The sequence below is a fragment of the Adiantum capillus-veneris genome, chromosome 5 (assembly GCF_014529385.1).
Source record: "Adiantum capillus-veneris isolate H3 chromosome 5, ASM1452938v2, whole genome shotgun sequence".
NCBI lineage: Eukaryota > Viridiplantae > Streptophyta > Polypodiopsida > Polypodiales > Pteridaceae > Adiantum > Adiantum capillus-veneris.
In genome coordinates this window covers 63,225,805-63,250,058 of record NC_140935.1, presented here as the reverse complement: position 1 = coordinate 63,250,058, position 24,254 = coordinate 63,225,805, and the positions used below count along the sequence as shown (strand labels likewise).

The following is a 24,254-nucleotide window of genomic DNA, read 5'->3' as shown; positions in this document are numbered from 1 at the left end:
CTTGTTATGTTGGTCCGAAAGACATCCAAAACACAAATTGTGTTTCTTTGCACGCTCAAAATCAGCAGTGCTGAGAGACCCAGGCGGAGTATCTTGTGATTGCTTAGGCTTCTTAGACTCTTGTGGGCGTGGAGAGGTAGATTGTCTCTTGTTCCTTTTGGAACGTGTGGGAGATCTACCTCGCCATTGGCTCTTAGCCACATTGCTCTTAGAAAAAGTACTCTTAGTGTAGGGAACATTTCCTTTCCTCTCTTGGTCATTATCATATCTTTGTGCATGACTAATGGATTCTTCCAAAGTTTTTGGATGTTGGGTCTTGACATGAAGACGATAGTCTTTGTCAAGACCCCTATTAAAACCTCTTATCTTTTGGAATTCATCTAGACCTAGTTTTAATATGATTTCTCGATACTTTGAAAGGTACTGTGTGAGAGAGAGACCAGACATGCGGCATGCATCCCATGCTAACCAATTCTTATCTTCTTCATTGGAGTCCAAAAACTCTTTGGAGAAAGAAGATGAAACGCAGCCCAAGACGGAGGACGAGCATCTATTGGAAATTTCATTCACCACTTATAGCCTTGCCTTTTAGAGATAGACTTGTTTCCACAACCGGCTTTATATCCGGGGTGTGTCTCAATCTATGAATATCACTCCATTTGTGTAAGAACGTATTGACCGCATCCTTCTTGCGATCACGCTCTTCCTCGTGAAACTCAGGAATGGTGATATTCTTAAGTAATGCATTGCTACTTTCTGCATCTTCTGCAACACTTGTCTCTTGGACTCCTTGAGTCGTGCGAGCTTGGTTCCCTTGAACCGTGCCACTTGTGGCTCCTTGAGTTGTCTATGAATTCATAAATTTCACAAGTAACTCTGTAAGATTGGTAACATTTGCATTGAGTGTAGAGAGGTTTCTTTCAAGTACGCTTTGGCGATGTTCCAAAGTCTTGAAAGAAGCCATATCTACAAGTCCATGATCTCCTAGATCATCATCATCATGCATATTAGTGTCAGCAGCACCCGTGGTGCCCTGATTTTGATCTACATGCTCAAAATCAAACGTGTCTGTAGGTGGGATATCTTCACTGGCCATGGTAAACACACACTAATGCAGGAAACGACAACTTGTATCTTGAGAAATTGAAGTCTTTGTGTTTTGTATGCTCCGCGATTTGCGTTGCATGCGAACCTCGCCTTGTGAAAAGTTGAGTGCTTCACTTGTCATTCCTTGTAAGAACACCGTTGATGATTCCTCACAAAAACTCGTCGTTTTTGTGAAGGCTTTTATTCACTTTGAAGCTACCTCCTTGAGGATTTTTTTTTTTTTTTTGAGGAAAACTTGCCTTCCTCATAGAAGTGAAAAGGAAGGATAAAGCTACTTCCTTAAAGTTTGAAGCTTTCCCTTTCCTTCTAGTTTTCCTTTCAACACAAGTAGACTATCTTTCCTTGTACACAAGTAGACTATCTTTCCTTGTTATACATAACGAGGGCCAATAGCTTGATGTATTGGCCTCTTACCCTCATGGGGTGGGTTCAACCCTCCTTCATGCAAGGCTTAAGCGGGCCTTCCTACATGTGCAGCCGACGGCGCCAATGGAAGCCTTCGGAGCCTCGGTGTCGTCAAGTTGTCGGTCGAGTTTGCCTTGATCGCCCACCGTGGAGGGCGATTGTGGTCGGCTGTCGCTGTCTGTCCACGCGTTGCTCGCACAGGAAACTGTGTTTGTCTTCTTTTTTGCTGCACAGCGGAGACATCGCTATCTATGGGATGTGGGGGAGAAGCAGGGCGTCGCACGCACATGCAAAGCCGCTTTTAGCCTCCTCCCAAAAATAGCTCAGATACTAGTGAAAGGGCGGTGGTAATGCATGTGCTAGTCTCCACCCAACTGTGCTATCTTATAGCCTCCCCCTAGCGTACACACTGTCCGGCCGTGCCGGTGGCCTTGTCCATAGGACCCATGTCCTTACATGAACCCCAAAAGGGCCCTTTAAGGTCAAAGATGCTTTTGGAATATACTCTCTACACCAATGAGAATAGGCTTATGGCCACGGTCCCACCAGTCTTTGCAATTTTTTTTTGAATGGTCATAACTTGAGCATTTTAACTTCAAATTTATTGGACAATAGTGCATTTGGATCGCATTGCCAAGCTCTTTCCATAGATATGCTACATGATATAGTTTTGAGGTATGTAGATAAGGGTATACATGCCCCCCTCCGGCCCCCCTTTTATATCTTATTGTTGATTGAAATCTAATTGGTTGCTCTTACAAGGCCTTTTTGGGGTTCATATTTTTCCTAATGGACTTTAACATTTTTGCAACATGCCGACAAGTGCTTATATCAAACATGTCCTTCGTGCAACATGCAATTGGCAGGTGATAAAGGTCAGCATGGGAGCTAGGTATATGTCCCTAGTGAGTATCTTGGACTTTGATAATCACCTTATCAGGGTCTTCAAAGTGTTGGACCACCACCTTGAATCCACATTCGTGCCTTCTTATTTTCGCTCTCATTGCTTGTTTGCACCTTTTTGTTGAATGATGCCCCATCGATGACACATGTACTCTTGCACCCACTTGTTTAATCCATGCTTCTATGTCAATCTGAACAAGATAATCCTTGTTTGATACTTTATCATCACCAATTGTTGATCCACTTGAGATAGGGTTGTTTCAATTGATGTGCTTGAGGTAGTAGTGTACCGGGTACAAGGAGGCCAGGAGGAGACATCATGGGAAATAGGTTTCTCTCCCAACATACATCATAAGCAATAACTAAGTCTCTTATGTAGTGATAAGATATCCCATGTTTTCTCATGTCAATGCACCATACTTTCTTGATTGCATTAATGGTGGTGGCAGTCACTCCCAAGTGTTTTTCATGCCTTGAGGGACAATGGGTTGCACGTACCATACGTGCTCAATCTTCTATCTATTGCAAATTTCAAGCGCGAGGATTTCAATTGCAAGTAGAGTTGTTGTGAGCTTGGTCTTGGAAAAATGGAGAGATCATCTGTAACATTTAATGACCTAAAACCTTGTGTGTAGCGGAAATTAGCATGAACATAGTGGGAATTTCATTAGAATAGATTCCTAATGAGACTTACAAGAGTGCTTGGGTGGAGAGAGCAACAAAAAGCATAACACCTAGTTAGATAGCATCAACAATACTTTCAAAAGAGAGAGAAATTAAGCTATTGACAACAGTTGAGGACCGGATTTGCATGGAGCCGATCCCCCCTCCAAAAGGCTTTGTATTATGGTTTCTCCCATCAAGAGAGACATTGTACAATACAATTCTTTGTGTTCCTTCAAGACTAGCTAGTGCAATGAAGATGAAATCTTCATGCACTAAGCAAAACACTTAGCAAACACAACATCAATTATCCCCGGTCTCAGACCCAAGACCTCACACACCTTCGAAGATGGTGAGAGCTAGCACGGTATGAGAGTAGATTGAGAGGAAGAAGGAGTATCTTACGAGAAAGATGTACATCTCCTCACATAATCACTCATATTAGCATAGCTTAGCTTAGTAATTAGCATGGTAGAGGAGATGAGCATGCATTGAAGCTTGGCTCTTGGTTGGATTTGCATCCACATGCCAAGAGTGTGTCGATGTATTTTTCTATCGCACAAGCTTGGAGTAGGTGATGAGCTCTCCATTAAAGCTTGGGAAGAGATAGTCTTCTCTTTCTTCACACATGAGATTGTGAGAGTGTGTGTGTGATAATGCCTTGCAAAAATCAGCCCCTCTCTCTCTCTCTTGGGCGAGCCCTCTTGCTATTTGCTCTTGCTCTACCCTCATTGGACCTCCCCAAGCCTAGCCAATGGTAATTAAGCAGTATAAGTGATAGCCTTCTGACTGTGTCCCCCTTTCCCCTTTTGTGAGAGCTTTACGTAATTTAATAATTCAACTAAACTCTCATTGGACCCCTTTGCCTCCAAGCCAATAGGAATCAGGCAAGCCATTAGGCTACTGAATGCTCATTGGACCCCTTGGGAGACTGTCCAATAGTCTTCTAGAGGACTTAATTCTCATTGGTTCTTTTATTAAGTGTTTTTAAATTAATTAAACTAGATTTACTCTAGCCTAATTCTCATTGGTCCACCTCCAAGGCCATCCAATAGAAATTGGGTACACCTTGTGGGCATCTGGGCTAGGGAGCTGACATGTGTCCCTCATTCCCTTTGTGTAAAGGGAGCTTGTGTGTGTGTGTGTGTGGCTTTCTCTCTCATCCCCTACATGCAAGGCTCGCCCCCTTCTAAGTAGGGATTGCAAAGACTTTTTTGTACACACACAAAGCATCCAATTTCCCCTAGGGTTGACCTTTGGACACAACCTTTGAATTTTGGAACCTTAGCATTTTGGAAGTCTTAATGGGCTGAACCTTAGGGTCTTTTTAGCCCATTGTTGCACATGGCTCTTTTGTAGATGGCCCCCCCTTTGGATCCCTATTTTCCCTGCTTTGGATCCCTATTGTGGCCGGTCTTCTAGCTTAACCAATATTCTAGCTTTTTCTCCCCTGGCACTTCCCCATATTAAATGATCAGTTTAACATGATAAAATCATTTAGGAGAATTAGATATTGATTATTATGACATTACCTCTCTCTTGAAATCATAGTCGTCCTCGACTATGGTGTAGAGAAGATAAACCATATTCATGAGTCCTTTTCTTAGCGGGTAGACGATCCCTATGTTACCCTACGACATCATTCCACAATGGATGACTAGTTCATTTGGCGCTTGAGAGCCTGAGGCTGGCGCAAGCATGTCTGCACATTAGTCCCATCAATCTTCCATAGTAGAGTGACAAGCTCTACTTGGTGTTTGGGAGACGTCGTCTCCGTAAACTTGATCTAAGCATGCATACTACTTCATTTTTGTGCACAATAAAGAAAAAGAGAGTCTTATAAGACAAAAAAATTGTTCATTTTTAACATTTTGTACATTTGCTTACTTTTGGGCAGCATTGTAAGCATTGACAAGGGACTGGGCGGGTGTAATAGCGGCCTTGACTCGTGAGGAACAAGTACTCCGTTGAGAAAGGGGAGCCCTGAATCAACCGTCCTGGCCCGTTTAAGGAGCCGGCACAGGCTCTCCTCTACTGATTTAAGAAGATGTTGGGAGCTCATTCTCTTCCTTTGGGGTCGTCTGAACGCAGCCCCCATTCCCTTCATCTCCTCCTCTATCTTATTTAGTATCTCGTAAGCCCATCCGGGCGGACTATCCCACCTTTGATTTTTATACTCATACCACTACTCGTCCGCAAGCAGGTAGGCCCAGGTATCCTGAAACCGATCGGCCAGTAACGCCCCTATGTGGGCGTCCAGTTCGAGGTCCAACTCAGCCATATCTCCTCCATATTTGCCTGCCTGCTCATCCGCTCATTTTTCAAGGATTCTCAAGAGGTCAAGCTCCTTTTCCTTCTCAAAGGGGGGATCGCAAAGATAGCGAGCTTGAAATATGAGTTTCTCCTTTTGCATAGCCCGATTACCCATTATCTACCCGTAAAGAGTGTTCCACCGGGTCCCCTTAAGAATAGGCGTTCTAACCTCAGCTACGCAGCCCTCCTAGGCGGGCGAGAGAGGACGCGGGAACACGCCTAATCCGGCAAGGGGGGCCCTCTTATAGACCTCACGGCCCTCTCCCAAGATTGTTATTCTCCCACTGGAAAAATACTCTATATGGGCGCCTGCTAAACACAAACCGCCCTTCATAGGTTTCTCCCAGAGGGTAATCCTCCGCTCCCAAAGATGGAGGCCGCCCGACGGAGTCCTTTCTTGTATAAAGGAATTGTCATTCTCAAGGTAGTCTCTAATAGCGCGCGCAACAAACTAATTGTCCACATCTATAAGGCCAATTCCATGAGGAATCCACATCCAGCCCTATAGACCCTCTGGATGTGGTGCCCTTAACGCGGCTTGCAACTGGGAAAATAAGTGGGGTAACCAGGGATCTTTCAAGGATCTGGGCCTGTTGGATTATCTCGGGTGCTTTGAGGTTAGGGCGGTCAAACTGGTCATAGGCCTCCGCTACACCTCAAAGGCGGAACGTCTTTGTTGCTTTAGACCCCTAGTTAGGAATAAGGCTAACTTCAAACATTTTTTCGGTATTCTGAGGCCCCTCAAACTTGTCGTACTTGCCCACCAAAGGTATCTGGTAGGTCTTACCGCTTGCAAGGTAAAGGGTCATCTTGTACCACCTTATTTTAGACGATTGCAAAGGAAGCAGCACTGTTTCGAGCCAGTGGGAAATAAAAGAGTACGCAAAACACCTCAGGTTGGATGAACCCAATGGACATGGAACCACCTATAAATCCATTCTTAAGGAATATTTCACTGCAGTGGTTGCACTCTTTAAGCTGTAGTAACTTGTTACAGTTATTACCTCGCCCTTCTGTAGCCTAAGCGAAACCTCGTCAAATTGATCTATTGGCATATCTTGTCCACCTCCTTTTAAGGGATCCACCGGGGTGGGTATTCATAAAGCGCTGCGTAGTTAGGAGTTGGCGACGTCCTTGTAGGGGGGGCAGTTCCTAGTAATTGTTCTGCGGGCTTCTCCCTGCCCTTCGACAATCCCGTTCTCTCGTAAACTGGCCTTTAGTTATATATATGGCGCGCCTGCTAGGCGTTCCATCGTCAGAGGCGGAGACGGCCACCCAGGTGTGCCTCGCACTTGACTGTCGTACAGTAGGTATACTTGAAAAAGTACAAGTAGGATGATTAATAATAATGCATCTATTTGCAGAAGTGCCGTCTGATCAAGGCAATTGAATTGCCCCGCGCGGATGATTGCCCAAGTGCTTCTCGTTCTGGGGCGCGCTAGTCGGGGCGTGCTTTTGTTCCACCACTGTTCAAACCATCCGAGAGCCTGCGCAAGAGCCGACGCTGGCCATATTCGACGCAAAGTGACAATAAAGCGCTTAAGTGGAATGGAGCCAGAGCCAGGGTTATAGCCACCCCCCAGCCTGCCTATAAACGGAGGAGGAGTCGTCAGGGCCAATAACAGTAACTGAAATGGGGTCTACATCAATTGGGGCACTCCATGCCCAACGGGATGGGGATAGAGGCCTTGTGAGAGGCTCCCGGTGGTGAACCTCAGCGGTTCGGAAATCGACAAAGTCGGATGATGGTTGGTCGTCCTTCGATATCTCTGTGTGGGACGGACGGTCTGCACCGCTTGAGAAAAGGGGGTTGGCAAAGTTAAGGGGAGGGGCAGAGGGTGTAGTAGAGCCACTTGACAGCCCCTCGAGGCTGTCGAAAGATCCTGCACTCCCTGAGGGTCCACCGGCGCTACCGCTTGGAGCGTTATTGGCCGTGCTACCACCTGGTGTCGTAAATCGCAGAAAGGCAGAGCCACCAGAGCTATTGGTTTCAGAGCTCTGTGAACCCAAACCAAAGCCAATGTTTAGAGGGTTCGGAGATTTATTATCCTCCCTAGACCATTGAAACATACGCTGGCGAAGATCCTTCGCGAGGTTATCGCGCATTTTTCGGTCGTTCATTCAACCTCCTTCTGGCCGGTTGACCAGCTTATTATATATAAAGAGAACAACCACCCGCTGGTTAGATACGGGTGGCTCGGCTTAGATGGGCATAGCTGCCGCGTAGTGGTGGGATAGAGCCAGCTATTGGGAGTTGGACGACACCCGCTGGCTACCCTCCTCGGGGGAGGGCGAGACATCTGCCCAGCTACGCAGGGTGAGGTTTAGATAGATGATACCCTTTGCCGTTCGCTTTCTAGTAACGGTGGGCCATTCTGAAATAGGTTGATATGTAAGAGCCCTTTTGAAGGCTTGGATAGGGGCCTTGGGCGTGCCAGTAATGTCACACCACTGGCTATAGGCCGCGTACGCTGTCTTTAATGCGAGGTGGGCCGAGGCCATTTCAACAAGATGCTGACGCACCCAAGAGTGCATTGCTATATACCTCAAGGATTGCCTCCTCAGAGCGTCCTCGTTGGGCAATCTAGGTGCCCATTTGAGAGCGATTTTATCATTCATAAGCAACCTTTTGTCCTTTACCACCCCCTTTATATGGTTACAATACAAAAGGGGGAGGGAGGACAAGAGAGACTCTGAGTATGAAGGCGTCGGGGCCTCCGCTAGGAAGACTCTTGGAAAAGGGGCTGGTATGAGCCCACAATCCCCTTTTCCCCCGACAGGACCCTCCCAACGTGAGTAGGGTTATGTGTATAGGTATAGATCATAAGTGTACACTATCATTATATATTAGAGAGTAACATAAGTCAAGAGGAGGATTTAGGTATTACGGTGAGGGCCCCACAGGTTTATCAAAGGGTTGATAAGACAAGAGGAGTATGAGGAAGCTGACCGATTGGAAGACCGTAACACCTATGAGAAACGGAGCAACAATGAGAATTATGGGGTTATAAGGTATGGAAAAGCTCAATTTACCACCACCAAACATGATTCGTTTTACAATACGCCCTGAGTGGTCAGGCGCGTCGGAATAATAGTCATCGTCACTAGCGACTTTAACGAACTCAACCTCCGGGACAAATAGATGCACGGATATGATAGCAAGGCATGCGGGAAGAAGGAAGCTCCACATACCCTGAACGGCGAGCTGGTGAGTCCTTTCTCGAGTGGCAGACGCCTCGACCTTCTTATCACCCGAGATCCATTTATAGCCCGCTACAAACGGGACGATAGTCCATTTAACGAGCCGGATAAGGCCCTCCGAGACAGCTTGTCTGGCCCACCATTCGACGGGTGCGACCTCCGAGCGACTTACAACCCGGGTCCACACCTTGTTACCCACCTCAGTGATGAGCTTCTGGCGCTCTGTATCACTAAGGGAGGCGGGCCCACCTTTATGATTCTTACTAACTTCGTTTAGGACAGCAAGTATTTGATGGACAGCGTTGATAGCGGACTGGTCCATAATATACTTAAAGACTCCGAGTAACCCAAAGAACTGGACCATTGACTGAAATAAAGAAACCATATTAGAGATCCCTCCATTAATTGATTGAACAAGACGACCAAGGCAGGGTTGGGGACGATGAACCCACGTGATAGTAGGTGGCGCTCGGAGTGGTCTAGGGCGGATCTGGATGAGGTACGAATAGAAGAGAAAGACAACAGCAAGTAAAGAAGGTGGCGTTCCGTCTGGTACTTTTAAGCCCATACAAAGGTGAATATAAGATTGTTAGAGAGGGGGGGAGGTCGATAGTGTCGATAGTTTTCATGCCCCCTTAAAGGGTTTCAAGAGACTGGGGGGGGTGAGTTAGGCTTTGCGTTCTAATGGGATTTCGAGCCCTAGAAAGCGCAAGCTGGTTTGTCTGAGCAAAGCGTCCAGCGAGTGAAGGGCAGAAAGACAGCAGGAGCGTCGAGTAAGGTAGACCAACCCATCGTTTTCTAGACTTACGAGGATACCCAAGCGATATTCTTCCAAGTGAGAGACGATATGCATGAGAAGGACGACTTCGTGGGAGGCAAGTATACGAGATGTAAGCAGCCCGTTGTGGTATAGGCTGCGTGTTTTTCCAGGTAGAGACTCCTCCTCAGGCCTTCCGTAGTATGGCTTCGTCTAAGAGGGAAGATATACGAGGTTCCTTGAACCCACCATATTGTGGAAAAGGGCTAGTTCTTGTAGTATGGGGTGCCCCAAGACCTTTCTTTGAAATTCAATGAGGTCGGTAGACCAGAATAGAGTATTCGTTTAAGGAGGGGCTTGGGGCACTCATCTCCCCACTTGTTCATAACAAAGGACCAGAAGGAGCCTGATTGGTACGCTTCCCACGTGTTAGGTGCCTTAATCTGGCCCATGAGGCCCGCATAGATGCCTGTGTGGCATGCCACCATGTCGATCTCCTCCAGGGTAAGCTCACTGGGAAGAACTAGCTGGTCGATAACCCGCCGAATGACCCTCTTAATGTTGCGTCTTAGGTTGGCCAGGGTGGCTGCACCAAAGACGTTCTTCGGGACTAGTCGCGAGTAGCTAGGGAGCTCAGCATATGATGTGGCAAAGAGGTGTTGCACGGGGCATTTACGGTTGAAATAGGGGCCATTCTCGGGGCTAAATAGGCGGAAAAGTAGGTAACACGTGCTGGTGATAGCCTTGATCTCCTCATTGAGAAGATTAATGAGCTCTTCATATCGAGAGGGGGTGGCAGCCAACCTTGATAACCTAGAGCCCAACTGGCCCGATAGAGAGTAAGGCAAGCCGGCCAAGGTAGTACTCGGTAATAAGGGTGGCAGCCCGTAACCCGTAGCCCGTAACCCGTCTGTGGGGGGGGTTTCTCTGCCTGCAGATAGAGCCCCCCCACTTGTTCCTTTATACCTTCCCTTACCTTAATGCTAGATACAGCCCACTGAACCATCTGGTCCTCCGTCCATACCTCCTTTCTTCCATAGGCCTCTTTAAGCTCTGGATACTGCCTCGAGAATTCCAGGGTCTTCTCCACTTTCGGGGGGGTTAGATTAGGCAGAGGCTCTCCCTCCCTGGCTTCCATGGCCTGTCCTTTCTCCAGGACTTGTCCTAGGTTGGAGGGTAGGGTACCTTCCGCTTTGGTCTCCTCTTCCTCTCCGTCCACGTGTTCCCTGTTGGATAAAGTATCAGCACTATCGACACTATCGACATTGCACGCGCTTTCAACGTGGTCAACTGTCTCGCAGCCTCCCCGTTCCCATCCTTCCTTGTCCTCCTTAAACCCCGGCCAAGGATCAGTCTTCATCAGGTACCGCATTCAACCTGTTATTTTGTTCTTCCTTATGGGTTCCCCATGACCCAGCCTTAGCCATTGCACTACTCTCCCTATAGATCTCCTCCTAATAACAACGTCGCGATATCCTTGTGACCTTATAACATCGTCTAGCGCATCCCCAAATTGGTTAAATGGTATAGGTTCTATCCCATTTGCATCCACGCAGAGGATATAATCCTCGTAGAGAGACTCGGGAATAGGCACCTTCTTTGCTCCTAGTGGTATTTCGGCCCCTGGGTCATATCTGACCTTTTTCGTCACCCACTTGATAAGCTCTGAGTAGTCCGCCCCGCCTCCTGTTAACTCGTTAAGGGCTTCCACACTATGACCTATCCGGGTCTTGTCGGGCGGCATTCTCAAGGCCCAGTTAACTAGCCTTTCAATAAGAAAGGGATTGCGGCGCGTAACCGTTCTGGGTGTCTGTATAAAGAGGAAGCGTCTCCTCCCCCCGCTAGATCGGTCCACGTCAGGACACCTCCAATTGGCCGTAAAAGGGAGTGGGCGCCGGCCTTAACCGACATAGTGGGCCTCCCTTTAGCCTCCATAGTTACCCTCTTGTTGGAGAGCAACCTTTTTAATATGCTGGCAGCCGCATTACTCAGTTGTCGAGTAACATCTGGGAAGAGCAGCAAGTTCTTACCTTCAACCAGTGTCAACTCAAATCTATTTGCTATCTGGCTCACGTCCAGGCTCTCACACCTCTCCCCTAGTATGTGCTCCAATAGCGCTGTTAGGGTCGACTTTCCCGTGGCCTCGGGCCCCCACAGAAAGAGACTAAACTGCTCGCGGGTATCCAATGTAAAGACTAGCCTCAGGAAGGCTCTCAACAAGTTTAACTTTAGGACGTCTCCATCCATCAGGGTAAGGAGGAAGCTTTTCTGGATGGGGGTCATTGGTGTACACATATCCAGCTCAATGCCTGCATAGCTCGTGTAGACCCACAAGGGACTGGGCGGGTGTAACAGCGGCCCTGACTCGTGAGGAACAAGTACTCCGTGAATCAACCGTCCTGGCCAGCTTAAGGAGCCGGCGCAGGCGCTCCTCTACTGATTTAAGAAGATGTTGGGAGCTCATTCTCTTCCTTTGGGGTCGTGTGAACGCAACCCCCATTCCCTTCATCTCCTCCTCTATCTTATTTAGTATCTCGTAAGCCCATCCGAGCGAACTATCCCACCTTTGATTTTTATACTCATACCACTGCTCGTCCGGAAGCAGGTAGGCCCATGTATCCTTAAACCGATCGGCCAGTAACGCCCCTATGTGGGCGTCCAGTTCGAGGTCCAACTCAGCCGTATCTCCTCCATATTCACCTGCCTGCTCATCCGCTCGTTTTTCAAGGATTCTTAAGAGGTCGAGCTCCTTTTCCTTCTCAAAGGGGGGATCGCAAAGATAGCGAGCTTGAAATATGAGGGTCTCCTTTTGCATAGCCCGGTTATCCATTACCTGCCCGTAAAGAGTGTTCCACCGGGTCCCCTTAAGAATAGGCGTTCTAACCTCAGCTACGCAGCCCTCTTAGACGGGCTAGAGAGGACGAGGGAACACGCCTAATCCGGCAAGGGGGGCCCTCTTATATACCTCACGGCCCTCTCCCAAGATTGTTATTCTCCCACTGGAAAAATACTCTACACGGGCGCCTGCTAAACACAAACCGCCCTTCATAGGTTTCTTCCAGAGTGGAATCCCCCGCCCCCAAAGATGGAGGCCACCTGAGGGAGTCCTTTCCTGTATAAAGGAATCATCATTCCCAAGGTAGTCTCTAATAGCGCGCACAACAAAGGAATCGTCCACATCTATAAGGCCAATTCCATGAGGGAGCGAATCCACATCCAGCCCTATAGACCCTCTGGGATGTGGTGCCCTTACCGCGCACTCTCCTACCAAATCCTCTCTGATCACCCTCCGTTCCTTTTCCGCCGGGAGACGCTGTTTAGCCTTCTGGAAAAACAGGTGGCACCCGCAGCTCAAAAGGTCGCTGATCAACTCAAACTCTAAATACGACAGGGGGATCAAGCATTGAGCCAGTGGCTCCCCCTCTGTTCTATCAACCATTAGTTATCTACCTCCACCTGCTTTTATGCCCGGTTAATGAAATCCCATGCAGAAGGCGGCTGAAAAATGGATGGGCACGATCTTCACTCGCCGCTTAGGATCCCGTTGCCGAGCCTCCTTTCTACCTCTGGGATTTTTACGTATCGTAGGATCATGACCTCTTGGTCCCCCTCAATGCCGCTTGCAACTGGGAAAATCATTGGGGTAACCAGGGATCTTTCAAGGATCTTGGCCTGTTGGATTATCTCGGGTGCTTTGAGGTCAGGGCAAACTGGTCATAGGCCTCCGCTACGCCTCGAAGGCGGAACGTCTTTGTTGCTTTAGACCCTTGGTTAGGAATAAGGCTAATTTCAAACATTTTTTTGGTATTCTGAGGCCCCTCAAACTTGCGATACTTGCCCACCAAAGGTATCTGGTAGGTCTTACCGCTCGCAAGGTAAAGGGTCATCTTGTACCACCTTATTTCAGATGATTGCAAAGGAAGCAACACTGTTTGAGCCAGTGGGAAATAAAAGAGTACGCAAAACACCTCAGGTTGGATGAACCCAATGGCCATTGAACCACCTCAAAATCCATTCTTAAGGAATATTTCACTGCACTGGTTGCACTCTTTAAGCCGTAGTGACTTGTTACAGTTATTACCTCGCCCTTCTGTAGCCTAAGCGAAACCTCGTCAAATTGATCTATTGGCATATCTTGTCCACCTCCTTTTAAGGGATCCACCGGGGTGGGTATTCGTAAAGCGCTGCGTAGTTAGGAGTTGGCGACGTCCTTGTAGGGGGGGCAGTTCCTAGTAATTGTTCTGCGGGCTTCTCCCTGCCCTTCGATAATCCCGTTCTCTCGTAAACTGGCCTTTAGTTATATATATGGCGCGCCCGCTAGGCGTTCCATCGTCAGAGGCGGAGACGGCCACCCCAGGTGTGCCTCGCACCTGACTGTCGTACAGTAGGTATACTTGAAAAAGTACAAGTAGGATGATTAATAATAATGCATCTATTTGCAGAAGTGCCGTCTGATCAAGGCAATTGAATTGCCCCGCGCGGATGATTGCCCAAGTGCTTCTCGTTCAGGGGCGCGCTAGTCGGGGCGTTCTTTTGTTCCACCACCGTTCAAACCATCCGGGAGCCTGCGCAAGAGCCGACGCTGGCCATATTCGACGCAAAGTGACAATAAAGCGCTTAAGTGGAATGGAGCCAGAGCCAGGGTTATAGCCACCCCTAGCCTGCCTATAAACGGAGGAGGAGTCATCAGGGCCAATAACAGTAACTGAAATGGGGTCTACATCAATTGGGGCACTCCATGCCCAATAGGATGGGGATAGAGGCCTTGTGAGAGGCTCCCGGTGGTGAACCTCAGCGGTTCGGAAATCGACAAAGTCGGATGATGGTTGGTCGTCCTTCGATATCTCTGTGTGGGACGGACGGTCTGCACCGCTTGAGAAAAGGGGGTTGGCAAAGTTAAGGGGAGGGGCAGAGGGTGTAGTAGAGCCACTTGACAGCCCCTCGAGGCTGTCGAAAGATCCTGCACTCCCTGAGGGTCCGCCGGCGCTACCGCTTGGAGCGTTATTGGCCGTGCTACCACCTGGTGTCGTAAATCGCAGAAAGGCAGAGCCACCAGAGCTATTGGTTTCAGAGCTCTGTGAACCCAAACCAAAGCCAATGTTTAGAGGGTTCGGAGATTTATTATCCTCCCTAGACCTTTGAAACATATGCTGGTGAAGATCCTTCGCGAGGTTATCGTGCATTTTTCCATCGTTCATTCAACCTCATGCTGGTTGATCAGCGAGAACAACCACCCGCTGGTTAGATACGGGTGGCTCGGCTTAGATGGGCATAGCTGCCACGTAGTTGTGGAAAGAGGCAGCTATTGGGAGTTGGACGACACCCGCTGGCTACCCTCCTTGGGGGAGGGCGCTGCATCTGCCCAGCTACGCAGGGTGAGGTTTAGATAGATGATTAGGTTATCCTTTAATTGTATGCCTTGCATCCATCTAGCATCGTCAAAAGGATAATTCTTAAACTTAATAAGATATCGTCGGATAGTCTTACCGCCTCTTAATACCTTGTCTTCATGTCGGAGAATGGACTCGGGCTGCAGCACCTCCTCTTGGTCCTCGATCCCCGGTGGGTCTTCAATAGTTGGTTCTTGAGGTGGCTCTCGTTTGTAAGGCTTTAATAGGCTCACATGGAAAGCATTGTGTATGAGCCAATGATTGGGCAACTTGAGTTGATAGGCCATCTCATTGATTGGCCTAAGAATCTAGAAGGGACCATAGTACCTTTTTGCTAATTTAGAATAGTACTTTTGGTGTCCCGTATGATTCTTGCCCGTCGTGTGCCTTAATCGAGCCTTGGGAAACTTTGATAAGACCCAATCATTTTCTTTAAAGGCTTGGGATCTTCTGTGCTTGTCAGTAGCAGCCTTTTGCCTTTGTTGTGAGATAGAGATAGCATCCTTAATCTTTTGAAAAGATTCTTGTAGGTCTCGGCTATACTCATCTGCAGCGAAGATCTTCCCATGTACCTTAAGTAGCAAGGGACTTTTTGATCTCCCCTCAATTACCTCAAAAGGTGCTTTTCCCGTGGAAGTATGCATAGTGTTATTGTAAGCATACTCCACTAAGGGTAAGTACTTCTCCCATTGGGATCTTTGATCTACTTCCGTTACATAGGCTTTTAGTAGATCGAGAATGGTTAGGTTAGCTATTTCACTTTGGCCATCCGTTTGTGGATGATAGGACGAAGAGAAGTTTAGCCTTGTCCCTAAATTCTCAAAGAGACCCTTCCAGAAATTACTGGTCATTCTAGGATCTCTATCCGTCTCTATGGACATTGGCAAGCCATGGTACTTGAAAATTTGTGAAATGAAGAGGGTTGCCATTTGATGGGATTTGATAGTCTTTTTGACAGGTATAAAATGAGGTTGTTTACTAAACCTGTCTACTATCGTCCATATTCCCGTATTCCCATGGATAGACTTAGGCAATCCATGGATATGCTCTCCCATGGTGAATTAGGGATTGGCAAGGGTTGAAGCAATCCAATTTGCTTCCCTCTATCAAATTTTGTCTTTTGGCATACCACACATTTAGAAACATACTCTTGTATGTTCACTTTCATGGTAGGCCAATAGAAATATGTTTCAATTCCCTTTAAGGTAGATCCCTCTATGCCCCGCATAAGGTGGAGCATGAGATTCATACATTACTTTCTCACGAAGTGAGTTAGTAACACATAGTGTATTGCCATAGAGAAGATAACCATCTTGTAAAGTAAATGGTTCTTCTTTCTTCCCTAATGCAAGGGCTGAAATCACATCTCTAAAATCACGATCAATAGCATACTCATCTATCATTGAAGATAGATCATTGTGAGTTGCTATGGAAACCGCATTCACTCTCGGTCGTCTTGAGAGTGCATCAGCTACTTGATTATGCTTGCCAGCAATGTGAGAAATATGAAAATGAAATTGCGAAAGGAAATTTGCCCACCTCATTTGTTTGTTGGAGAGCTTGGTCTGCGTCATGAAGTACTTAAGACTTTGGTGATCCGTTCGCAGAATGAAAGGAGTCCCCAATAAATAGTGCTTCCATGAGTCTAAGGCATGTAGAACTGCAAGGAGTTCCTTTTCATATATGCCTAACACTAGGTTGGTAATGGGAAACTTTTATGTCCTGGGACACTTTTATGTCCATTTAAGAGACCATTTTCCTTGAATTATGTCAAGAGTTTCAAAATGGAATTTGAGGTGCTATCTGTCTAGAAAGTTGTCTCATGAGTTGAAAAAAACTCGACATTTTTTTGGAATATCAATTCCATCTTTAACCTTGTCCTTGCACAACATTTCACAACCTAAACTGTGTGAAAAAACGGGTCCTATTTTTGGCTTTTTTCAACTTTTTGCAACTATACCACTCTAGAATTCATTTTTGTGAGGTCTATAATGCTAGAGAAATATCTTTAGTAGTCCTCAACATGTCCTGATGCTTCTAGGAGAAATAAATGCTAAAGTTGTAAGTTATGACCAAATTACAAAAATTGTCAAATCCTGTTTTTTAGCCAATTTTAGCTCTTCTATGATTTTTTTGGTGGCTTTCATGATATCCAAATGCAATTTTGATTTTCTATGTCGCATATTGTAACATAAAGCTAATATTCCTTGAGTTTTGGGGCACCTAATACCCTATTTTGCATAGTAGACAACGATGGTTGATTTTTTCAATTATAGAAGGAAACGAAACATTCTAGTATATCAAGTATAGCTTTTTCAATATTGTTAGTTTCTTGTGACAACTACATGCATTTTGTAGGTAGTAACCATATCTAGTCACAAGGATCAAATTTGGCTAGATATTGAATAGTTTCTATGGGATTCTACAACTCATAATGTTGAACCTAGTTTTTTCATGCTTGCTGTATTTAGCACTTTATCTTTGTCCCCAAGATTCCCCTTGGTAAGAGATGTATTATTCTTTTGACATGCTCCATGGCTCCTTATGAACCTAAAGGACAATAGGGAACTAAGAAAACATGCTTATATTATTTGTATTGAGAGTGGCTATAGAAACTTTGATGATAGGTTTGCAGAATGGTAAAAATTCAACTTTTTTGTACCTATTTCTTTTGGCAAAACAAAAAATAGTGAGTGAGAAGCAATCATATGTTTTTTTCTGATCACCAACCCATTGAATTTAACTAGGGAATTTATCTCAAGTCCTACAAAAATCCCTAAGCTTATTTTTATGCAACAAAACGTAAGAAATGATTGTTTTGATGAAAATGTACTGGTCCATCAACTTTGGAGGCTTGATGTGACCAAAAGATGAGAAATTTTACAAGTTATTTTTTCCATGTGTAGTAGTCCTTGAACTATAACCTCATGAAAGGATTTTACAAAATGAATGGATCTACTATGGTTTTGGAGGTTTTTTAAAAAACCCTGAAAGGACACTTTTACGTCCTGTTAGGTTACCAACCTAGTGCTAAAGCTTGCTCAACAGGGTCGAGCCTTCGACTCTCATAGCCTATGGCATGCCCTTCTTGGAGAAAAACAGCTCCAAGGCAATCACCACAAGTATCACATTGGACCTCAAATGGTTTTGAGAGATCCGGTAGTGTAAGCACATGTTGAGAGATAAGCTTTTCTTTAAGCTTTTCGAAAGCATTGTTCTCCTTAGCAGACCATGTATACCTAACGCTTTTTTTGTTAGGTCATGTAATGGTCCCGCAATTTGTGAGAACTTTTCTATGAAGCGTCTATAGTATGCACACATACCTATAAAGCTTCTTAGTTCATGAAGATTCTTTGGTTTAGGCCATCCTTTTATTACCTCTAACTTTCATGGATCCATTTGGATGCCATCTTGAGAGACAATGTGACCTAAATACTGAATCTCTTGCAAGAAAAATTCACTTTTCTTTCAATTAACATAAAGTTTATTCTCTCTTAAAACTTGAAATATTACATGGAGGTGTTGCTTGTGTTCGTCTAATGAATTAGAGTAGATGATAATATCATCAAAGAACACTCCAGTGAAGGTTCAATGAGGCCTGAATAGCTTCTCCATCAAGTGGTTGAATGTGGCTGGTGCATTGGTCAAGCCAAAAGGCATGACAATGTATTCGTAAAGACCAAATGTAGTGCAAAATGCGGTCTTTACAATATCTTGATCAACTATCCTTATTTGATGATAGCCACTTTTTAGGTCAATCCTACTGAAGTAGGTCGATCCTTCTAGGTTATCAAATAGGTCTTCTACTCGTGGAACGGGAAACCTATTCTTGATAGTGATACTATTTAGTGCTCTATAGTCGACACACATATGATATGTGCCGTCTTTCTTTTTCACTAATAGCACAGGTGAAAAAAATGGAGATGAGCTAGGCCTAACCATTCCCTTCTCAACTAACTCATGCACTTGCCCCATAATCTCCTCTTGTTGAGCTTGAGAAACTCTATAAGGAGGTTTGTTAGGCGGTGAACTTCCTGGAAGAAGTTCAATTGCATGGTCATCATTACCTCGTTTAGGAGGTAGCTCACAAGTGATGTCGTCAATAAAAACATCTTGAAACCCCTTGAGAAAATTGGATAACTCTAATTCTTTTTGGTTGCTTTTATTTTCTTTTGCTAAAGCATTAGGTTCATTTTGAGAATCTTTAACAAAAATCATGTACACGGAAATAGAGCTCTTTATTGACTTGTTGAAAGCTGGTGTATGTACAATGGAGATAGTGTTACCCATTTCCTTAGCATCTATATACATGTCTTTTTCCCTGAACTTAAAGGAGATTCTCCTTTCAGGAAAGTTAACATTGGCAGCCAGGCGATCAAACCATGGTGCCCCTAGGATTACATCCTCATGCTTGAGAGGAGAGATAAAGAAGTCCTCTTTGTCCACATAGCTTTGAACATGAAGCCTCAATTTCCCGATTAAGGGAGTGACTGAAGCTTCTTGCTCCTTGAAAGCACTGTCTGTAGGTAGGACATCTCCCATCTCATAGGCTTGTATGCCTAGCTTGGTGGCCAACTCTATAGATATAAAATTGTGAGTAGAACCAGGGTCAAAGAGAATAAAAGCATCATGTTCTCTTACCTTTCTCCAAGCCTTGGCATAGAGGAGATCCTTTGTGGTGAGTTTGGTGAGTCTCCTCCTCTTGGATTTCAACCAAGGAAGCTCTAGGAGGATCTTGGCGGTTGTTCTTTTGGGGACAAGCACGGTACGCATGCCATTGTTCGCCACACTTGAAACACCGGTTATCCTTACGATAACGCTCAAGCTCTTTAGGAGAGAGTTTGTTCTTACCTTTGTAAACTCCCTTCTCTTTAGCTTCGTTGGAGTTGCCCTTAGGAGACTTTTGGACATTGTCCTTCCCCTTAGGCTCATTGGAACCCTTGTTTTCCGTGGGCTTATTATTTCTTTTAGCCCCCGTTTGGAAATTGATTCGAGAGGCCACCATAGTATGGTGTATTACCACCGATATGGTACGTGGCCTTTGGGAGTTGACATACTCCGCCATTTCTTCGGTTAAGCCCGCACAAAATTGTTGCTTTTTCTCTCCAAAATCCAACTTTTTGAAGACAGTGGCTTTGAGTTGTAGGTCCCAAAATTTGTCTACATATTTGTGGATGGATTCATGGAGAGAGCTTTAAGCTTCGCCATTCGGTGAGTACTTTGTCTTTGGCATCCGTGGCCAAAAACTGGATCATAATGGAAGCTCTTAAAGCTTTCCATGTTCGTGGAGCTTCACCGTTGGCTCGTAGGCTAGACCACCATTGCCTGGCGGACTTTTGAAAGTGCATAGCTACATGGCGTAGCTTAGAGGACTCCGTGAAGCCCTCATCTCCAAACGCCGCATCGAACTGTTGGATAAAGGCCAAGACTTTGTCCGTAGCACCAAAGGTACCATCATAGGTAAGGAAAGAGATGCTCTTCCCTCCCTCTTTGAATTTCTTCAACTTGGATGACCTCTTCCATGTGGCATAGGATTTCCTATGGCCTCTTCTTTTTTATGGTTCAAAGGTTGCACCATCACTTTCTTCAGAAGGTGAAGAATTTGAAGAAGGTGGAGAAGAGGGTGACCTCTTTCTCGCATTTTTCTTGTCTTGATCTTCGGCGTCTTCACCATCACTTTCATAAGAGGAAGAGGATGAAGAAGATGGAGAAGAGGGTGTCCTCTTTCTCGCCTTTTTCTTCTCTTGCTTTTTATCATCCCTCTTTGAATTATGATGTGGAGAAGAGTGCGATGGTCTTCTCTGCTTTGGTGGTGATGGAGAGCGTTTAGCCCGCCGTCTTTGTGGAGCCATCTCCGCCGAGGTGGCGAGAGACTCACTTCTTTCTCATTCCTTCGGTGGAGGCTCTTGAGTTCTCCTTTGGGAAGGAGATGCATCATCAAGAAGTAAATTCTTGAGCCCTTCATATGGATTCTCTTCTTCTTCCCGAATCGGAGAGTGACCTCTTTTGGTAGTCTCACAAGGAGGCTTCCTAGGTGTTCTCTTGTCATGGTGATGAGCTTGGAGAATCCCGTGAGCATGGAGCTGCTGTTGCACTTCACTTTGGAGAGATGGATTGCCCATGGCTTGTTGAAGCCTAGAATCAAGATAGTTAACAAGCATCGGAGAACCATTAGTAGCTTGCTCATTAGCAAAATCAAAGTTATCAACATTAATTTCACTCTCTTTACTATTGTCACCCATTCTAACAACTTTTAGGTGTAAACTTTTTAGGTGTACTTTGGCACTTCAAGCCCTAGTTGCTACTCCTCTTTACCCCTTTAGAAAAAGCACTCAAGCTATTGTACCCGTGGCTCGAATACCATTAATTACAAGGAATAGAAGAGAGGGTCGTTCAACACCAAAACAACACTGGCTCCTGTCAAGCTTCTAATAGCTCAATAGTGGTTAAGCCGTAGGCAAGCCCCGTAGGACTCCACTATTAAGACCATAGCTCTCGATGGTGATGCCCCATTAACTGCACAAAGGCAGGCGCACTGCAAGGCTGAAAAATCCCTATTCTACTTACTCATAGGCAATTAATAATACCAACCATTTATAGCTAGCTTGAGGACCTCCCTTCTTGAGCAAGAAAAGAGAAACCTTGTGCTCTGATACCAATGTAACATTTAATGGTCTAAAAACTTGTGTGTAGCGGAAATTAGCATGAACATAGTGGGAATTTCATTAGAATAGATTCCTAATGAGAATTACAAGAGTGCTTGGGTGGAGAGAGCAACAAAAAGCATAACACCTAGTTAGATAGCATGAACAATACTTTCAAAAGAGAGAGAAATTAAGTTATTGACAACAGTTGAGGACCGGGTTTGCATGGATCCGGTCCCCCCTCCAAAAGGCTTTGTATTATGGTTTCTCCCATCAAGAGAGACATTGTACAATACAATTCTTTGTGTTCCTTCAAGACTAGCTAGTGCAATGAAGATGAAAGCTTCATGCACTAAGCAAAACACTTAGCAAACACAACATCAATTATCCCCGGTCTTAGACCCAAGACCTCACACACCTTCGAAGATGGTGAGAGCTAGCAGGGTATGAGAGTAGATTGAGAGGAAGAAGGAGTATCTTACAAGAAAGATGTACATCTCCTCACATAATCACTCATATTAGCATAGCTTAGCTTAGTAATTAGCATGGTAGAGGAGATGAGCATGCATTGAAGCTTGGCTCTTGGTTGGATTTGCATCCACATGCCAAGAGTGTGTCGACGTAGGCTTCTATCTCACAAGCTTGGAGTAGGTGATGAGCTCTCCATTAAATCTTGGGAAGAGATAGTCGTTTTCTTGCTTCTCACATAGACTATGTGAGAGTGTGTGTGTGATAATGCCTTGCAAAAATCAGCCCTCTCTCTCTCTTGGGCGAGCCCTCTTGCTATTTGCTCTTGCTCTACCCTCATTGGACCTCCCCAGGCTTAGCCAATGGTAATTAAGCAGTATAAGTGATAGCCTTCTGACATGTGTCCCCCTTTCCCCTTTTGTGAGAGCTTTAGGTAATTTAATAATTCAACTAAACTCTCATTGGACCCCTTTGCCTCCTGGCCAATAGGAATCAGGCAAGCCATTGGGCTACTGAATGCTCATTGGAACCCTTGGGAGACTGTCCAATAGTCTTCTAGAGGACTTAATTCTCATTGGTTCTTTTATTAAGTGTTTTTAAATTAATTAAACTAGATTTTCTCTAGCCTAACTCTCATTGGTCCACCTCCAAGGCCATCCAATAGAAATTGGGTACACCTTGTGGGCATCTGGGCTAGGGAGCTGACATGTGTCCCTCATTCCCTTTGTGTAAAGGGAGCTTGTGTGTGTGTGTGTGTGTGTGGCTTTCTCTCTCATCCCCTACATGCAAGGCTCGCCCCCTCCTAAGTAGGGATTGCAAAGACTTTTTTGTACACACACAAAGCATCCAATTCCCCTATGGTTGACCTTTGGACACAACCTTTGAATTTTGGAACCTTAGCATTTTGGAAGTCTTAATGGGCTGAACCTTAGGGTCTTTTTAGCCCATTGTTGCACATGTCTCTTTCGTAGATGGCCCCCCCTTTGGATCCCTATTTTCCCTGCTTTGGATCCCTATTGTGGCCGGTCTGCTAGCTTAACCAATATTCTAGCTTTTTCTCCCCGAGCACTTTCCCATATTAAATGATCAGTTTAACATGAGAAAATCATTTAGGAGAATTAGATATTGATTATTATGACATCATCTCTCACTCTATATCACCTCTTTAGACTCATCAAACCTCTCAAGTCATGTGCTTTCAAAATTGAAAGCGACACTGTGGCCGTCCCAACCATATCCTTCATCATTAAGGAGTACATCTTCTCATCAAATAAGAGAAATGTCTTTGATAAGTATTGAATAAGGAATCCCTCAAGGCCTCAACATCAGGCAATGGAGTCCATACAAGCATCCACCTCAGTCCCAAGATTATGGTCTTCCAAAAATCCATATTGATTCAGATGATGATCGCTTGATCCATCCTCAGTAGTTGTGGCAAAACCAAGATAATCATTAAACGAAAGATTGGCTCCATTATTGTCTTGATGTCCCTGCAGAAATATAACAATGCAAGCTTGTCGATTTTAACCCCTTACGTGCAACCCAACTTGCTGGTATTAAACAAACGCACATTAGGGAGACTTTGGTAGATACAGAGATCAACAAAATAGTGGAGTCCCTTGCTTTAGATTCTCATTGCAACACACACACATGGGAGAGACATTTGTAGACAAAAGAATCAAAAGAGAAGAGATGTTCAAAAGTTCAAAAACCTGGTTGACATGCCAACTGGACTCCATTGTGTGTAGCCTTGTCAAAGAGACTTGTTAAGTTCCTAGGCTGTCCTTTCTCAGACTCCATGGCACCCCTCTCGTCAGCGCATTCTCTTGCAAAACCTTGGCCATTATTGAGGAGCATCAACAACTTTACTGGCTAGCTATCTTTCACTATTCTCATGTGACATGCACACTCTACATCCAGACCCATATTTTGTTGAAGAATTGATCTCTGAAAATGGGCGATCTGCCTAAATACATCAACAAGCAAGGTGGTTTTGCATTCCAAGCAATCACACATATTTTTTGCAAACTCCATCCATTCAAAAATTCATGATTGCCCCGGCAAATCCAATTGCCCCTCCCTCCTCCTCAACCAGGATTTGGCCCAGTCAGCCCCACCACCTCACAAAACCGTGCGCAACACGCTTACTTTTCGTGATGGCGTTGAGCACCGAGATCTCCTCTCCTTTCGTGCCCGGCTTCCCGGCCCTTGATTCCACCGCTTGGCCTTCCCTCAAGACCCCCATGTTCTTTAGTCATGAGGGGCGTCCAAGGCCCAAGTAAGTATGTGATAGCCAAGAGTAAAGGCATATGTTGACATATGCCAGCGGTATGTCGACATTTGCAACTGGCATAAAGGAGGTGAAAACTAGTGATAGTACTTCAAATAGGTTGTACTGCAAAA

At 45.4% G+C, this 24,254-nt stretch overlaps 2 pseudogenes; both read right to left on the bottom strand.

The window, feature by feature from the left end:
- The window catches only part of LOC147457425 (uncharacterized), a 53,788-nt pseudogene extending 48,282 nt beyond the window's left edge, over positions 1-5,506 (bottom strand).
- Positions 5,507-9,615: 4,109 nt separating this feature from the next.
- LOC147457424 (uncharacterized) lies at positions 9,616-12,179 on the bottom strand (annotated as a pseudogene).
- Between the last annotated feature and the right edge of the window lie 12,075 nt (positions 12,180-24,254).